The sequence below is a fragment of the Trachypithecus francoisi genome, unplaced genomic scaffold, assembly GCF_009764315.1.
Source record: "Trachypithecus francoisi isolate TF-2019V2 unplaced genomic scaffold, Tfra_2.0 Lachesis_group5, whole genome shotgun sequence".
Lineage (NCBI taxonomy): Eukaryota > Metazoa > Chordata > Mammalia > Primates > Cercopithecidae > Trachypithecus > Trachypithecus francoisi.
In genome coordinates this window covers 91,839,096-91,857,991 of record NW_022681470.1, presented here as the reverse complement: position 1 = coordinate 91,857,991, position 18,896 = coordinate 91,839,096, and the positions used below count along the sequence as shown (strand labels likewise).

Below are 18,896 nucleotides of genomic sequence, written 5' to 3'. Positions count from 1 at the left end.
AAGCATTCAGTGGTTCAAAGAGGGAGTCAGAAAGGAAGTTACAACATATCTGAGCTAAATGAAAATGAAAATATAATGTATAAAACTAGTGGGATGAAGCTGAATCTGCGCTTAAAGGGAAATTGGTAGGATTAAAGCTTACATTAGATAAGAAATGTCTCATTAGAAATTTAAATTTGCAGATTCTGAATAGAGAAAAAAAATAAAAGTAAAAACTCAGATCCAGTAGAAGAAAGGAAATAGTAGAGATAAGAGCAGAAATAAATGAAACAATAAAAATACCCCATCTCACCACTTCTATTTAACATTGTACTTCAAGTTTTATCAAGTGCAGTAAGGCAAGAAAAAGAGACAAATTTATACAGATTTGGAAAGTGGAGAAAATCCATTGTTATCTCTAGATAACACGTTTCTCTACATAGAAAACCTTCTAGAACCAACAAATGAGCTTAGTAAGACGTACTAGGCCGTTCTTGTGTTGATATGAAGGAATACCTAAGACTGGATAAGTTATAAAGAAAAGAGTTTTGATTGGCTCATGGTTTTGCAAACTTTATAGGAAGCGTGGTGCTGGCATCTGCTTCTGCTGTGGCCTTAGGAAGCTTACAATCACGGCAGAAGGTGACAGAGAGCCAGCATGTCACATAACTAGAGCAGGAGCAAGAGAGAGAGAAGCGGGAGGTCCCAAACTAGTTGAGTGAGAAGTCACTTATCACCAAAGGGATGGTACTAAACCATTCATGAAGCATCTGCCACCATGATCTGATCACTTTCCACCAGGCCTCACTTCTAACATAGAGAAAACATTGGATTCTCACATTTAGGAGTCCATTTGAGGTCCTTGAAGGAGTGTGCAAAGAGGAGGATAATCACTCCAGGCCTCTAAAATGGACTAGAGGGGAGGACAGGGCTGTGGTGGCACGTAGCCCTGTTAAACTTTGTAGCAATGATCATGGACTTGTGTACTCACCTCCAATCTCATCTGTCTCCCTTACCATTCAGTATAAATTGAAAATAGGAAGCATTTTTCCATTCAAGTTGGGGCACTTCCTCCATGGATTATTTGGAAAATATTACTGTCTATTATAGTGCATCTCAGTATCCCCTGGAAAGAAAAATACCTGCTTCTTGCCCACCAGCAAGGCTGAACTTCTGGAACCCTGAAGGGGAAAGAGCCACATTCAGAACATGTACTCAAGCAATTTAGGGAGAAAATGCTGCTCCCTAACTCATCTAGTAGGTGATTATGTCCTCGGGTACTTAGAATCCTTGTTTAACATGTAATCTTCATAGTTTGGGATGAGCTCAGTTATAATTCACACACAGTGGCATGACTGGAAGCTGGTGTGTGTGGGTTGTGTGTTTGTGTGTATTTACACATTCATGTGTTTGTAGTGCATGTATGTGTGTCCTTTGACGAGGCTGGGGAGGAGGGATAATAAATTTGTCTGGTTCCCCTCTGATCTCTGGGAATCTGACTACTGCAGGTGGAACTGCAGGCTAAGCTGGGGAGATTAAAGGGAAGAGACAAACCAGACAATTTTTTTTGTTTGCATTAAAAATTGAGCAAAAAGCAGGTTACCTTGTTTGCATGAGGAATAGAGGCGACAGGTGAGAGAAGAGGATAGTTTTTAATATCTTTTTGTAGGACCAGTTAAATCACCTGAAACTATTCTAACTTTTCCCATGAGATGAATACCAGTTTATTGCCAGATAATACACACAATGATAGCTTCTGCTTTCATTTCCTGTAACAAATAATGCATTTTTTTCCTCCAAGTTCCATATGATAAAACAAAGAACCTGCTATGTTGCAAAATAGTGTAACGAGGGACAAGTGAAGAACATCACAAGGGCCCATGAGCTGGTCTGGACCTAGGAACAGAGGTGAGGAGGAAGATGCCACAAAATGTGGGGAAGCTGAGATGGTGTGTGATGGCTTAGGGAGCTCTGCTACAATGTTCTCACCAATAGGTGCTAGAAACAGATGAAGTTTAATTATTTCTTTCCTCTCTGTTAAGATTATGAAAATAAAATGAAACCGTTGCATGTGAGGTGCTTGGCAATGGATCTGACACATTCTAGGTCCTTGATCAACTGCCCCAGGGGGTCAGGAGAGGAAGGAGCCAAAGATAATACCCAGGTTCCTGGATGGGGTCATTTGTCAAGAATGAGAACACAGAAATAGGCTAGAAGGTAAAGATAAACACAGCAGTGAACACACTGAGTGTGAGGTGCCAGTGGAGACATCTAGAAGAGAGCTGAATGTAGGGTCTGATGCTAGGCAGAGGGTGGGGGGTGGAGATATAGACATGGGCATTAGCAGCATGGGAATGATCATTGAAGGCAGGGAAGTAGATGTCCTAGTGAGAACGTAAAATATGAGATGAAAATGGGCTCATGACAAGACCCAGCGCTTGAGGGGAGGGTGGAGGTGCAGAAAGAGGAGGCAGCAAAGGAGCCTGAGAATGGTGGAAGGCAGGATTCAGGAGATAGTGATATCAGGGAAACCAAGGAAGACAGTTCTCAGAAAGAGACAGAGAAAGGAGTCAACAGTGCAAAATGCTGGGCGGTTCTTGGTCACCTGGTGGAGTTCTCAGGGGTAGTTGCTGATGAAGGAAGTCCGAGGAGTGAGGGTCTTGGAGCAAGTGTAGAAATGCAGCTGTGACATGGAAGAGGAAGAAACAGGAGATAGTTGCAGGGTGAGGTTAAGGGGATGCTGAAAGGGGAGAGTCCTGAGAATGTTTAAGGGCTGCAGCAAAGGAGTGAGCAGGGTCCATGGAACACACCAGAGAAAGGGGAACTGCATTAGAGATCGGTGTTCCTGAAACAGTGGGAGGAAAAGGGACTTGAACTACAGGAGAAGGCACTCACTTTAGACAACAGGAGCACACTGCTTTGTGTGGGGACAGGAGAGAATTAGGACAGATTAATATAAAGGCAGGTCAGTAGGAAGTGTGCTGGTAAGAACTTGAAGATATTACTTTCTACTGTCCATTTTTCTCTGAAAAATGGGAGGTTCTGTCATTTGCCATGAGTGATAAGGTAGGTTGGCGTCTTAGTCTGCTCAGGCTGCCATGACAGAACACCACAGACTGGAGGTTGGACATCCAAGATCAGGGAGCCAGCATGGTTGGGTTCTGGTGAGGTCTCTCTTTCTGGCTTGCAAATGGCTGCCTTCTCACCATGTGCTCACAAGGTGGCTAGAGAGTGAAGGGGGGGGAGTGGAGAGAGAAAGAGAGAGAGAGAGAGAGAGAGAGGTTGATATATTCGTCTTATTGTAGAACACTAATCCCATCATAAAGATTCCACCCTTGTGATCTCATCTAACCTAGTTACTTCCCAAAGTTCTGATCTCCAAACACCGTCACATTGGGCTTTAGGGATCCAACATAAGAATTTTGGGAGGGGAGGGTAACACAATTCAGTCCATAGCAGATGGAAGATTAAGAGAATGTGAGAGGCAGTCAGCAGAATGATGAAAGTGTGGGCTCTGGATTCAAACTACCTGGATTTAAATCCTGGTTCTGATACTTCCCAGCTGTGAGGACTTGAGAAATCACTTAGTCTTTCCATGTCTCTTCCTTTATAATCTGTAAACGGGGATAGTGACATCTATCTCACAGAGTGCTTATGAGGATTAGATGAGTTAAAACCTGCAGAATGCTTTGGAGAGTCTTGGCGCATAGGGAGCACTCAATATGTGCTAGCGATTATTAGTTTATATTATCTTTAGCTGTCATGCACTTAACTGATTGTTCAATGGTGTTAACATTTTGCTGTGGTTAGGTATTGTGAATTTGTGATCGGTCATCCAGAAGACTGGTGATTCTGTTAGGCAGTGTGAGTGTTGTGCAGAGGTTGGATCAATACAAGGTTCATGATTTGCTAACTAGGTAAGATCTGGTGGAGTGAAACAGAGTTATTTAGGAGCCTGGTTGGAATGTTCGATGTGCTTATCCATGGGATTTTAGCAGGGTAGTAAAAGAGGTATGGTAGATATGGTGAGCAGGTACTCAATGGAGTTCCTCTACCCTGGAGGCAGTAAAGCAAATCCCACATTTACCAGATTCTGTGGCAGCTGGGGCTCTGAATGTGATTTAAGCTTCATTGTCAGAGGTGGGATTGGAGGTTGGAAGTGAGGCAGAAGTCACCCTTTTGCTTTTTCTGGCCTCCTGTGTTAAGGACAGTGATGGTGTCACTGGATTTTCTGCCATAGCAGAGGCCCACATGTGTCTGTCTATATCTGTGAGTATTGGGAGAAAAGGTGTTGGTCTTTGATTTTTCTTGACTCAATGTGCATTTAGAAGGTATAGCATGGCTCTGCAGCCAGCAGTGCTGGTGGTGACTTCCTGACCCTGAATCAGAGCTGGTTATTTGCAGCCAAGTATCCTAGTTGATGCACACATGGGTGCTGATGCCATGCAGGGTGAGTACAGGAATTTGGCTAGAGAAAATGTCTGAGTTTGATTTTGGTGAGAAATAACCAAGAGGTTGGTAGATAGATGACTGCAATAAGGAGGTGTAGAGTGTGATATAGTCAGATATATCCTCAAAGGAGTGGGTATCAAACATTTTGTGGAGAAACTGTGATCTGGATACAACAGAGAAGAGTAAAGAAGGCTTGACTACCTCTCTATCCTAAAATATGTAAGTGTGAAAAAATGGTTGACAATCTTTTGAGAAGTTCAAGGGAGAGAGGGAGAGACAATCTCCAGTTAAGGATAACCCTTTCTACATTTATTTTAAAAAATAATTTTGTGCATTGTATCTTTTCTTCTTCAGTTATGTTTTACATTTGGTTGTAATATATTATGTATTTTAATATGTTGACCTTAAATTCAGGACAGTTAAATTAGTTCTGTTATTTAAATATTATATATTGTTGTAGGGAGACCCCCTGAAACTATTGCTATAGAATAAAAGATGAAATGCTCCTGATTGTTGTAAATACAAAATTGCATGCAGAATTGTGTAAAGACAATGCCAGGTTGGACTGCCAGAATGAGCCAACAGCACGAGATGTGCTTCCCCCTGCAGAGAACCTATGAATGGACATGCAGTCAGGGAGGTTTCACATCACCAGGATTCCTATCTCAGAAAAGCAGATGTTCATAGCTCTGGTAATGGAATGCGACCCTCGTGGAGAGCCTATAAATAGATGCATGGGGGGCGCCTGTCCATATGGATAAGATAGGGCTATAAACGCCCTCATCTTGCCGTGACTCCTCTAGGCCTCTTTAGAGTTAAGGCGTACTCCCTTCTGAGAAATTCTGGTCTAACCGGCTGTCTAACTTCACGTTCTGTTTCTATGAATTGTTTGCAACCAGCTTTTGCTGCAACTGTTACTGCTGATTAGTATCTTGCTAATCATAGGTTATGGAAAGACTGTGTTCCTGTTTTAAGGCTCTGTTAGAAATTACTGATGCACACACTATATTGTAAATTCTTACCTCTGTATACTGTACTTTTTCATACAGATGTTATGTTAAAGAATTACTTCATCCCCACGTGACCATCTCACCTCATAATCAAATGACCCTAAATCCCTCACTAACCTACCCCCACTCTCACTAAACTTAATAATAAATGCTGGCGTATCCAGTGCATTGTTGGCACCGCGACACCAGAAGGCGGTTACTCCCCTGGACCCAGCTTTCATTATCTTGTATGTGTCTGTTATTTCTCAATCTGCCGATCCACCTGGGAACAAAAAGAGCCCCGTTGCATTGCGGGCTGCTGGCCAGATCCTGCAATATATTATATTATCAATGTTTATATTAAGCTGATATTAATACAATCCAGGTATGTATAAATTAATATGTCAATTGTAATTCCTAGGAAAACCACTTAGAAAATAACTGCAAAATATAGAGAAAAGAAGGGACCTAAAATGACACCATACAAAATAATTGTTTGATATGAAAAAGGTGACAATGTAGGAATAAATAATTATAATAATTATAAACATACATACATGCAACTAACAAAAGAACCTTAAAAGATGAAGCAAAAACTGACAGAATTGAAAGTATGAATAGATAATTCAACAATAGCAATTAAAGACTTTAATAAAACAATTTCAATAATGGCTAGAAAATCTATTCGGAAAATAGAAGACAATAGAATACCCTAAACCACGTAGACCTAACAAGTTTTTTGAACAGTTCATCTTCCTTCTTTTGAACTGCTTGTTCGCTATTGAGCTAATCACACATTCTTTTCAACTGTACCTGGAATGTTCTTTCAAAAAGACAACATATTAGGTCATAAAGCTTTATTTTATAAACTTCTATAAACTTAAAAAGGTGAAATCATACGACGTATGTTCTCCAAAGCCAGTGGAATGAACTTAGAAATCAGTAACAATAAGACATTTGGAAAAATCACACATCTATGAAAATTTAAAAATGCACTCTTCAACAACTAAATTGTCAAAGAGGAAATAACAGTGGAATTAGAAAATACTTTGAGATGAAAAAGTCTGAAAACACAACATACCAAAACTTATAGGATATATTGAAAGCAGTATGCAGAGGGCAGCTTATAGCTATTAATGCCTATGTTAAACAAAAAGAAAGATCTTAGATTGATAACTTAACCGTCCAACTTAAGAATCTAGAAAAAGAATAGCAAACCAAACCCAAAGCAAGCAGAAGGAAGAAAATAATAAAGATTAAATATTGCAATGTATGCATATACTACATTTTGTTCAATCATTCATTAGATGATGAACATTTCAGTTATTTTCACCTTGTTTATTATGAATAATGTCATGTTTTTATATAAATATGTTTTCAATTTTGTTGGAAGCTTACCTGGGAGTGGAATTGCTAGGTCATGTGTAAGCTATGTGATTAACATTTTGAGAAACTGCCAAATTGCTTTCCAATGTGGCTGCACCATTTCACATTCCCTCCAGCAATAAGTGAGGGTTCTGATTTTTCCACATGCTTGTCAGCATTTGGTATTGTGTGACTTTTAAATTATAATATCAGGGTAGATATAAAGAAGTATCTCATTGTGACTTTGATTTTTATTTATTTAATAACTAATGATGTGAAATATTTTTCCACATCATTTGAGATATGTCTATTCAAATTATTTGCTCATTAAAAATACTGAGTTATTTGTGTTCTTATCATTTAGGTATAAGAGCTCTGTATATTTTCTGGATAGTAGACTCTTATAAGGTATATGATTTGCAAATATTTTGTTCCATTTCCTGGGTCATCATTCACTTTCTTGATAATATTCTTTGCTGCATAAAAGTTTTTAATTTTGTTGAAGTCCAATTTATGTGTTTTTTTCTTTGGTTGTTTGTGTTTTAGATATCATATCTAAGAAACTACTGCCTAATAAGCAAATAATTTCATTCATGAATGTTTTCAGCTATATTTTTCTTAGACTATTTTAGTTTTAGCTCTTACAATCTAGTCTTTGATACATTTTGAAGTAATTTTTGTTTATGGTATGAGGTATGTTGTATTTTCAAGGTTTTTTTTTTTTAAATCTTAAAGTATTTTCTAATTCCACTGTGATTTCTTCTTTGACACCTTGGTTGTTGAAGAGTACCTTTTTAAGTTTTCACAGATTTGTGATTTTCCCAAACTTATTATCATTATTGATTTCTAATTTCATCCCATTGAATTGTTCTGGCACCCTTGTTGAAAACCAATTGTATATTGATGGGTGGATTTATTTCTGAGCTTTAAATTTTACTCCCATGATCAATCCTCGTATCAGTACTACATCATCTTGATTATTTTAGCTTTCCATTAAGATTTGAAATTGTGAAGTGTGTCTTCTGTCTCTATTCAATGTTTATGTGGGCATAAAGGAAGTCTAAAAGTTGAAACAGTTAACAGTGGTTATTTTCTGAGGTCTGTTTTTTTTTTTTATTTTGTGTCATCAGATTCTCTGTAATACTTATCAGAAAAAGAGATTATCTATTATAGTTTTTTAGTACGCAAGTGGCATGCTCAGTGCTGTGTTCCAAATAGATAAAGCTACATTATGTCAACAAGAGGCTTGTCATCTTGGTAACCAATTATAGTTTTTATGTCCATGCTCCTCTTTTTGCATTCTATTTGTGTTGAAACAACCCCTTCAGGATCTTTACTGAAACCACTCATAATCATCTCTGGATCAGTGTAGACAGTACAGGCAAAGTGAAACTTTGGTCTAACTGATCCAAATGAACAATCCTTTGAATTGCTCAACCCTGGCTGTTCATTAGACCACACGCAGAGCTTTTAAAAACACAAATGTCTGGACCCTATCCCCAAACTGTGGATGATCTGTGTTTCTTAAAAAGTCAATATGTAATTCTCATGCATAATTGCACTTGAGAACTCAAACATGTGGTTTTTGTGGAATCTTCATAAAATTCAAATGGGAATGTATATGGCAAGCAGAGGCTGACAGCTTGTCTTCCAAGACAATCCTCAGCATGTCCTCAGTGTACAGCACAATAATTAATGGCTGAGGAAGGAATGAATGAATGATGAGATCCCACAGTTTGGCCTTATTCTGGTGTGTTCACCAAGGTTCTGAGTCCGACCCTCAGACCCTGAGACTGAGACTAGTGGCTTCATGCTTCATCAAAAACTGTCCAAAGCTGACCTGTCTTGGGGATGCAAAATCTTGCTAACAGATGTGATAAACTATGAATAGACGAGTCCAGAATGCACATTTATTAATTGACAGTAAGAAGTATACTTGTCAACTGGACTGGATATTTCTGTTACCCTAACCAGTGCATCCTCTTTCCAAAGACAGACCACATGGGAAACCAAGACATCCATAAGTTGCTTGGGGAGCTGGGAGTCAGAGCCAGTGAGCAGATGCTGCTAGTGTGGATTCTGCCAACAATCTGGAGTCTGAGCTTTTCTTGTACGTTGTAGGACTTACTAGATCAGGGCAATAGGACTTACTGGATCAGTGCAAAATAATCTCCTCCAGCTTAACAGGGCACTTTATTTGTCTCTGTCACGTACCTTTCTTTGAGCTTCATTTCTTATTACCTGTCTTTCTGATTGATATATTGTTTCTTAGGTCATGTGAGATTAAGTCTTACCCTTAAGAAGTCTTACCCTTAAGAGATTAAGTCTTACCCTTATAGAATTTCTATACCTCTCCTGTGATCTAGGTACACAGAATTACATTTAACTGCTAAAACACAAACAAACAAAACCACCCAGCCTTATTTCCCTTACTTTCAAATTCTTAGTAAAGAGAGTAGAAGAAGAGGACATCACTCAATATACCACATACCACATAGTAACTGCTGAATCACCAAACTGCATTGGTAAACAGACCCAATGAGGAAAACTGTGAACTGGTGAATGGGATTCTGTAGCTCTCAAGGTTAGAATCTTCACCAAATTTATCACTTAGCCTTTGACCAAGCTGCTCTCACATATGAAATAGCCAAACAACAACAAGAGAAAACTCTAAGAGATATAATATAAAATTAACATCTATTTAATGTAAAATATTCACTAAATGCACAATTTCTGGAAAAACATAAATTACTTAAATTGATTTACATGTGTGTATAAAACTCGAAAAACAAACACAGGAAATACTGTAAAACTTATATTAGTCTTTTCTGTTTCAAGGGCTTAAGGACCAAATCCTACTGACAGTGGATTCACTCAAACTTATAATGAACAGACCATTTTTGTAATAACAAACACAATGTACACCTTGGCAGAAGATAGAAAGCTTTCATTTATGGTTCAGAAAACTTGGTGAACAAGGAATAAAGTCCCACCCAATTGTCAAGGCTGCTTGGGTAGTTCTTACTTCCCTTCTGCTGAAAATTTTTTCCTGGTGAGTTCCACTCCCAGCTTCCCAAGGAGCCTGAGGAGCACAAGGTTTTTTGCAAGTATGGTCCATGGTAATGGGAATAAGAGTGAAGTTCCAGTCCTTACTGGGTCAGACACAGAGCAGGGAGAGAGAGGTGACTGGGTGACTGGGTCCTGGGGCTGCCATGCTTCCTGCAGGGGACTAGCTCAGTGCCAGGCACTCTGCTCCACCTGGTGGTTTGTGGCTGGGAATAAGCCTCCGTGATTTTTGTCAAAGAGAGTTATCTAGAATCTAAGAATGTGCTGTTGGAAAGGAAACTTACCATAAAGTCCTGCCCCTCTCATGCACTTATAACACCTTACCATAAAGTCCTGCCCCTGTTTGCACTTATAATACCCCTATCAAGTGGCTATGGCTGTGCTTATGCCCCACCAGTGACAGGGGCCTCAGTGTGTCCTAAGGCTTCCATTCCATTTTTGTATAACTCTGACCATAGAAAGCTCTTCTCTAATATTATGAGTTAAAACTTGCCTTTCTCTAACTTCTTCATGTTTCCCAGTTGAAATCACTGGCTACAAATGTGACTCCTCACACACTCAGTGACTATTCAAGTAGGATTCAGAGCAAAGCAGAGGTAAGTGCCTAGTATAGCTGTTCTTTTCCTAAAACCCCTGATTCCATCCCTTCCCCGGATAGTTTCCTGGGGCATATTCTACTATTGGTGGGTCTTCCCAGCTGGCATTTATTGTCCAGAGGTGGCAAGGTTGGCATGGGATGGTCAGCACAACTCCCCTTCCCCCAATCTCCAGGAAAAGAAGTGTCTTCTGAGCTGAGCATGCTCACCTTGCTTGGCACTTTTTTGAGCTCAACATAGTTCCCCAAGTTTCTTGGTGGCAGTTTTCTGGTCCACATAATTGCTGACCACACAAGTGAGGCTGGCATTGCACTGGCTTTGGGGCAGGCTCACTGCCAGAGTCCATGGGTTGGGGGGCTGGTCCTAGTGTCCCTCTCTGCTCCAGCTCCCTGGGGAGGCCCTGGCTCTCTCAGGTCACATTCAGGTCCTCTGTGGTCCCTGGAACCATACACTCCATGGTGACATAGCACCAGCCTTGTATAATGGATGATGACTGAGCCAGGATCTGGAGGAGGGGCACAGACTCTGGGGAAGGAGGGAATAAAATAATAATTATTTTTATTCTAAGGCATGTTCTTCATTGATTATCTAATTTAGTTTCAGAGCACCTTGCTGAGCAGGCAAGATATTTCACAGCCAAAGAAACCAGGATTCGAAGAAGTAAAATAGTTTGCCCAAAGTCATATCCTGAGAAAGTGGTACAGAACCCCAGATTTAGAGAAGGTGTATCAGCCAAAGTCTCGTAGCTTCCTCCACCACTTGTATGTCCCCTGCCTGTACTAGATGCAGCTGAATCCACATTCATTGTCCTTCAAATGCCTCATCAGATCCTTTACAGTCCCCAGAGAACTTGGAGGGTACAATAAAACCTCTTGGGAAAATGCCTTCCACTGAAGAATTTGCAAAGCTAGTTCTGAAAACTGGGTTTGAGACTCGTAAGCTCTCATTTATATTGAAGGCATAAAAACTTAGGATTTGGAGATCATGGGAAGAAAAGTTCTTTGGAAAGAGCTATGCTGTGAGTTCCCTCCACACCCCATGAGTACCTTCCCTTCACCTCAATCCTGGTGAGAGGGGCATCAATGAGACCATTCAGAGAGCTCAATGTGTGTCCCCTGCAGGGGGATGCACTGCACAGGTGCCTGACTCACATCTGAGAAACTCGAGTGGGAGATGCTGCTGAAACAGCCTATGGCCACAGAGTCAGGACCACCAGTGGGGAAACTACATCCCCATTGAGGAGTCAAGTGAACCTGCCTTTCATCTGCTGGACATGGGACCTTAAAAGAATTGTTCAAGAGGGTCACTTGAAGGAGCAATAGAACCCTAGTAGGAGGAGTCTGTATGGAAATGGACCAGCCAGGAAACAGGGGCCAAAGAGAGAGTCATCAATGGTCACCCTGAGAGTGCGTTGTGAATGACAAAGTAGGATACAGATTCCCAGCATGGGTGAAAAAGGCTATCTATCCAGAGAAGCTGTGAAAATGCCCTGGGGGAGAAATAATTCACCTGGACACTATCAAGCCCAGAGAACCAACTGATGACCACATAGAACTACTCAGGAAGGCCTTTCCCATCTCTTTCATCTCCATCCTCTTTACTGCTTCTCCCTGCCTGTCCTCATGGAGTTGGGGGAAGGAAGTCTATTTTTTGGCTCTTCTGTCACCTTTGTAGGTGTTTACAGGGAATTTTGTCCTCGTCTTTGGGATCACTCTCCACATCTGCTGCTGATGGGACTGGTCCTGCTTGGCAGGGACTGGGGTGGGCAGGTGCTGCTGACACCTGTGGTTCCTGCCACGGCCTCTGTAATGAGGTCCATGCATTCTGACCTTCCTTATTTTAGCTTAGGCATCTTCTGGCCCATGACCCCTCTCAGTAATTCATTTCTCTATAGAGGCCCAAGAGAACTTCAGAATCTCCCAGCATCATGCACAGGCTGAGGAGAAATTATTGCACTTCTAGAGGCCCTTGTTCTTCTGAAACATACCATGCCCCAATTTCTGCTCAACAGGGCCCCCTGGGAGGAGGCCCTGCCCTCCCTTGTCAAAGGTAAGTGGGACCTAATCCCCTTGCCTTTGTTTTTCCTGTCAACCTATCTGGAGATCCTATCACCTGGCCTGCTCTGTTCCCTTCGGCCCCACAGCCCCCTCTGTTGAGCCCTAGGAAATGGTGTTATCAAGCCCCTTCTAAATCATAATCAGAGTCTCAACTTTAGCATTTCTTCAATGCTTACTTAGATACAGAATGTTATACATAGATGGTGGAAAATTACTCACATATCTTACCTGGCATTTTTTTAGTTTGTGACTTGGAAGAACTCTATCCTCTGAATCTACAATCTTTAGTTTGGAACACACAAATCTATTTTTTTCTATCAATAAAATTTAGTTCTTGCCCATTTTGGCAGTCAAAAGGTGAACACTGAGTTCTGCATTCTCAGTAGGGTCTAACCTCTGCCTGAAGTAATGGCTGCCTACATCCCAAATGTTGGACGTTTGTGGGCAACAAGAATTACAGAAATGGAAAAGATACTTTGGAAACTTCCAGAGAAGAAGGCACTTGAACTGACTCAGTAAGCCCCTCCTAACACTCTGACCACACAATAGTGCTTGATAAAAACATAACAAAAATATTTTAATTGTGTAACTTAGGTTCAGGAAAACTCCAGGTACAGAAACAAGAGGGAACTCAATGCTAAGGGGGTGAGTGGGATTTGAAGTTCTGGAGACCCAAGAAGTTATCAGAACCAGAAGCAGACCTTAGAGGCCCATGTTTTATATCCCTACATGAGAATGAAGTCTAGGCTGTGTTTGTGCTTGTAGTGAAGCTGTGCAAAGCCAGATGAGAGGCTGGGGTGGGAGAATGAGTCTGTCTTCTCATTTGGGAAACCAGGTTGGGGAATGCCACCTGTCCTGTCTTAAAGATGGAATCTGTGAGAAATTGGAATCCAATCCTGCACAGTGAATGAGTGTGGACACCAATTTTCACGTTGTGCTAGAACTTTGAGCCCAGAAGCTACCTTAAAAATAGATGAAACCTATAGGACCCCAGCAGGGTAAACAATAAAACCATGAAAAGACTTCCTCAGCTCAGGGCACGGGTGTAGGCTCTTGTAAAGAACAATCACTGCTGAAGATATAACAGTAAAAAGTTACCAACATATTAGGAAATGCACAGCTTCTGATAGAGAGTTAGCAAAGGCCACTAACCAGAAGTCTGTCTGGGAACCACAGTTAACAGAGAAATTTGCAACAGAGCTTCAGAAAACTATGCTTAAACTCTAGAAAGAGCTAAAGGGAGAAGTCAAGCCTGTAATACAAAACAAAATATTTTGAAGAAAAAACAGGCAAGAGGGAATGAGAAGGAAGAATCTTAAGCAAAGAAACAGGTAAAAGACATTTGCAAATATTAAAAAGTATTGATGGCAAATATATATCTATATAGTCAGATAATATTTCAGACTTACTTAGTAGGGAAGTAAATCCAGGGAGTCACAACTTGGGAGCCTCTGCGTGTCAGAAGTGGACCTCCATTGACTGAGAATATCTCACTAAGGGTCACAGTGGAATCAGGTGCTTTCAGGAACCACTGGGGCAGGAGACGTTCTATCCCCAGTGATGGAAGCAGAAGGCTTGGTTAGCCCCAGACACCTTCTCTAGACCTGAGCTCCTCACTTTTCCCAGGGGTCTTTAGTCATTTCTTATACACCTTGTTTTCTTGGAAACATTTATTGTATCATAAATATTATATTATTAATTTTCTGTTTTTTAAATTTATTGATTGGTCTAACTCAGATCTTCATTTGGCACTGGTTTTGCCTAAGACTGGGTCAGCTGTCAACCTGAATAAATATATTACACACTATAGACAAAGATAAAATTGTACAATAAACAGAGGTAGAAAAGACAGATTATCTACAAAAGAATGAAAGGAAAACTATAACACAGCAGGATTATATAATGTACCATGTCATCAAACATTATACATTCAATTCACTTAATCTCTGAATTATCTATTCAATGGAACTATTACTCAACAAGGATAAAATAAAGAGATTTCCAGGCAAATTAAAACTGGGAATGCACACCACCATTAGACAAGCACTAAAGAACTTCATGATGAAGAAAAATGATCCTAGAAGGAAAGTTTGAAAAGGGACAAGAAATACTGTGCAGAGAAATTGGCAAACAGGGAATAAATCTGAACACTGATTTCATAAAATATAGTAATTTATAATTGTGGTAGTGGAAATATAGAAAAATAATATTGAATGAGACAAGAGGAAGATGAGAAGTTTGAAAGTGCTCCAAAGTCTTTTTATTCTTAGGAAGTGGATATAAAGAGATATTTATATAGGCTTTGTGTTACAGATACATATAAAAATTTCAGGTCAAATCTCTACATGAATGGAAATACGGTGGATAAATTCCAAAAACGTAGAGAAAAAATAGAATAAAGATTTAAACTTAATTACATGAAGGAAAGTAGAAAAGAAAATAGGTAAAACACAACAAATAGAAGGAAATAATAGGTGATAGAAATAATTCCATATACATCAGCAGTCACAATACCTTAAATGGGAAAAACCTCACCAATTAGACACCAGAAATGAAGAGATTTGAGAGAAAGGTAAATTCAGCTAGTGTTTATAAGAGACATGATAGAGTGAAAGGAGATTGTCTGAGTTCATTTGGGCTGCAATAATAAAATACCATAGACTGGGTGGCTTATAAACAACAGAAATTTATTTTTCACAGTTGGAGGCTGGGAAGTCTAAGATCAAAGCACCCACAGATTCAGTGTCTGGTGAGGACTTGCTTTCTGTTTCATAGATGGTACTTTCTCACTATGTCCTTATATGGTGAAGAGGGTAACTAGCTCTTTAGTGTCTCTTTTATAAGGGCACTAACCCCATTCATGAGATCTCTGCATGACCTAATCACCTCCCCAAGATCCTACCTCCTATTACCATCATCTTAGGAGTTGAGTTTCAATGTATGAATTCGGAGAGGACACATATATTTAGACCATAGCATGGGTCATACAATAATTCTTCATCTACTAGCAATGTGTAACAACACTTTCAATAACATAGCCTTATAATCTATAACACAAAATTGACAGAACTGCAAGAACTGAAAAACAAATCTATTTTCATAGTAAGAGATCTTAACAGGAATCTCAGTAATTGGAAAATACAGATAAAAATATATAAGGAGAAAAATTCTAATTTGATTTAATAGGTAAATACCAAACCTAACACTCAATAATTAAAGGAAGGATTTTATTTTCAGGTACAAATGGAACATTTATAAACATTGACTATCACTACTAGTAGTGCACAAAGCAAATTTTAATGAATATTATAGAGTACTCTCTTTCTTTTCCAACTATAATGCAAGTTGTTTCCTGCCTGTAGGGATAAAGTTTCATATATCATCTGTGTCCTCCACAGCCTCTATAGCACAATTATGGACACCCAATAAATATCTGATAATTTTGCAATATGAAAGGGCAAATTTAGAGAGATTTAGCAAAGATCCAGAAGTCTTGATATTTTTTGGAGTCTGTTGATAATCATTCCACTCTTAATGCACTAGCAGAAAGAAGAACTCAAGATAGCACTAGAATCTGTCTGGAATAGACCCCTGCTGCCCACTTAGAGGAAAAAAGGAACTAAGGTGTAAGCAATGTCCCTACTCTACCCTCCTCTTTCTGTCTCCAATATCCCCTTTACAAACATTTACTCTGCACACATATTTGGGATCTCAGGTTCAGTTTTCCGACCGTGTGAGCCATAGTATCTATCTCGCACCAGAAGGACCCTGAAACTTCACTCCACATGGCGCTGATCTGGAACTTCGGGGAGCTACTCCAGCGTGATCCCAGGGTCTGGCCATCTCTGAAGAAGCAGAACTGGAGCTGGACATCTGACCTCTCTAGAGAGAGCTGGGTCTCACAGGTCAGGGTCACTGGGCTCCCACTGATGGGCTGATGGGCTGGGAGGAGCTGGCTCTCAGTACTGGATGTGAAAACAGCTCTAGAGAGAAGAATCACAATAGTCCCAGAGCAATAAGGCTGAGATGTGCTCTGGAGAAAAACATACTTCAAACAGCAGCACATCCAAAAGCAGGCAAAGAAAGGGATGCCATTGATTCCCGACTTCCTTCAGCCCAAAGCACTACTGTACTTCTTTTGGTCCTTGCAGGAATATACCTTGAGGTTTAATGGTATTACAGCCCACCCTTTTCCTCCTGTTCTACCTCTATGTCCCCAGGGAGTCTCCATTTGACCAACTCACTTCACAAAATAATCAAGGCTTTACCTTGGACTTGGATTTTGACTATGTTGGAAGAAACAGGGAAATTACTTCCGTTAAATCCAGTACAGTGATATGCACCGTTGTCCTTGAGACTTGCATGATGAATATGGAAGTCAGAGATTTTTTAAGGAATGGCAGGACATTACCATTCTTGTACATAGTATTCAGTGCTACCTCCGCCTTTGCCTGGCACCTCAGAACCACTTCAAACACAGAAAGTGGAGCTTGCAGGATCAGCGAAGCTATGAGAAACACAACAGCAGTTATTTGGTTCATCTCATCATTTCCCTTTTCCTCTCATTGTTTTTCCAAATAGACTGTATTTCAAAAAATGGGTTGGGAAAAAGGATTATTACAATAATTATAATTTTTTTTTTCTGTTTAAACACATGAGCTTTGAGAAAAGTTCAAAAGCAAAAAGTTGAAAGGTAAAAATTACCTAATGTCTCACCAGCCACATTTTGGCATATGTTTTTCCAGTTTTCTTTTCCATCTTCATATACTTGACAGTCTATGTGTATGTTTTATGGAATAGGAATTATAATTATAGATTTGATAACTTGTTTTTCAATTAGTATATTATGAAAACTTTTCTATGTTATTAATATCATTCCTGAATCTGACTTTCAGTGGCCACAAAATGTTCCCTAAATGGCCAAAACGTAATTTATTTAATGAGTCTTATTCTTGACAATTTAGGGTCTGCAATTTTCAGGAATGTACATCTATGATTGTTTCACAAGGCAAATTCTTAAGAGAGAGATTGTTAAGTCAAAGAGCATAAGCATTTTATTTGTTCCTTGCTACCACACTGCTTCTTTTTTCACTAAATTAAAGGACTTTAGGATGAGGTGGTTTCAATTTCAAAACAGGTGGTTTTAGGGCAAAAAAGGAAATGTCTCTCCCTTTATCTCTCATTCTCTCTCTACTTCTCCATCATCGTCTCTCCCTCTCTCTCTGTCTCTTTCTTTCTCTAAATAGAAAATAAAACTCCTGCTACTTATTATTGCAAACAAATAATATGGCTTAAAAGTATACATAGATTCAGGAACCTTCAAATAAATTACTCTTCAAATATTCTTTCACTAAAGCAGCTTGCAAAAATAAAATTCCTGGGCCTTACTCTTCTAGCATTTTACTCAGTAAATATAGGGTAGGTCCTGAGTATCTGCATGATTAATAAACTGCTCCGGATATGTGACTCAAATTGAAAGAACCATGAGTTTAGAGACATTAATGCTGTCAGTAGAAGCTGCAATGTTTGCACGGTTCATTCATGCAAACTTTAGTTGATTTTTATGACAATTATGTCCTTCTAGATACACTACTTGAAGTCAGTGTCCCATGGGCTGAATGAGTTTTATACAGATAGTTTAAATTTTCATCATTTTAATATTTAAACTTAAGCAGCAAATCCCATTCCCTGTCTGGTTGTATTCTGAACTTTTTACTCTCTCCCTGTCTTACCACAGTGTGAAATAAAATTGTCCACTCATGAAAGGTCTGAAGCAAACTTACTTATATAACTAAACACCACTTATTCCCCAAAACAACTGAATTTTTTTAAAAAATGAAAACCCAGATCTTCATTTAATAAAATCAAACTTTACAGAATTACCTAAGTAAAAATAAAAAGTTTTGCCATTTTCTTTATTTTTCAGAAATTATCTTTGTTGAGTATTTGGTGATACTTTCTTGATCTTTTCTATGTATAAGTATACTCATGCAGACACATAAATAAATATGTTAAGACCACACACGTGCATGGGATCACAATAACATACTGGCTACAACCTGCTTTTTCCCCTTAGCAATATATTTTGGGCATCTTTCTGTGGTATTACTTAAAGATCACTAACTTTTAAAACTCATCTTTATTAAGGCATAATTTACAAACAATAAAGTACAAGTCTTAAATTTACAACTTGATAATTGTGGATAAATATTACCTGATTATTCTTAGCAATGACAAAGTATTCCATTGAATAGATATGCTATAATACATTTAAGCATTTTCCCATTAATGGATGTTTGGGATGTTGTTGTTTCTTAAATGTCAACTAATGCTGCATTAAGTAATTCCGTAGATATATTATTGTATATTTACACATGTATTTCTTAGGACAA

At 39.3% G+C, this 18,896-nt stretch overlaps 2 long non-coding RNA genes across 2 annotated transcripts; one reads left to right on the top strand and one right to left on the bottom strand.

Moving 5' to 3' along the window:
• Positions 1-581: 581 nt before the first annotated feature.
• On the top strand, positions 582-13,010 carry LOC117074775. Its single transcript, XR_004433697.1, has 3 exons — positions 582-1,887; positions 10,373-10,447; positions 11,045-13,010. It is a non-coding gene; the product is annotated as an uncharacterized LOC117074775 (long non-coding RNA).
• Positions 1,070-2,863, bottom strand: LOC117074776. The gene is made up of 3 exons (XR_004433698.1): positions 2,790-2,863; positions 2,585-2,662; positions 1,070-1,160 (listed from the first exon to the last, which is right to left on the bottom strand). It is a non-coding gene; the product is annotated as an uncharacterized LOC117074776 (long non-coding RNA).
• Positions 13,011-18,896: the final 5,886 nt, after the last annotated feature.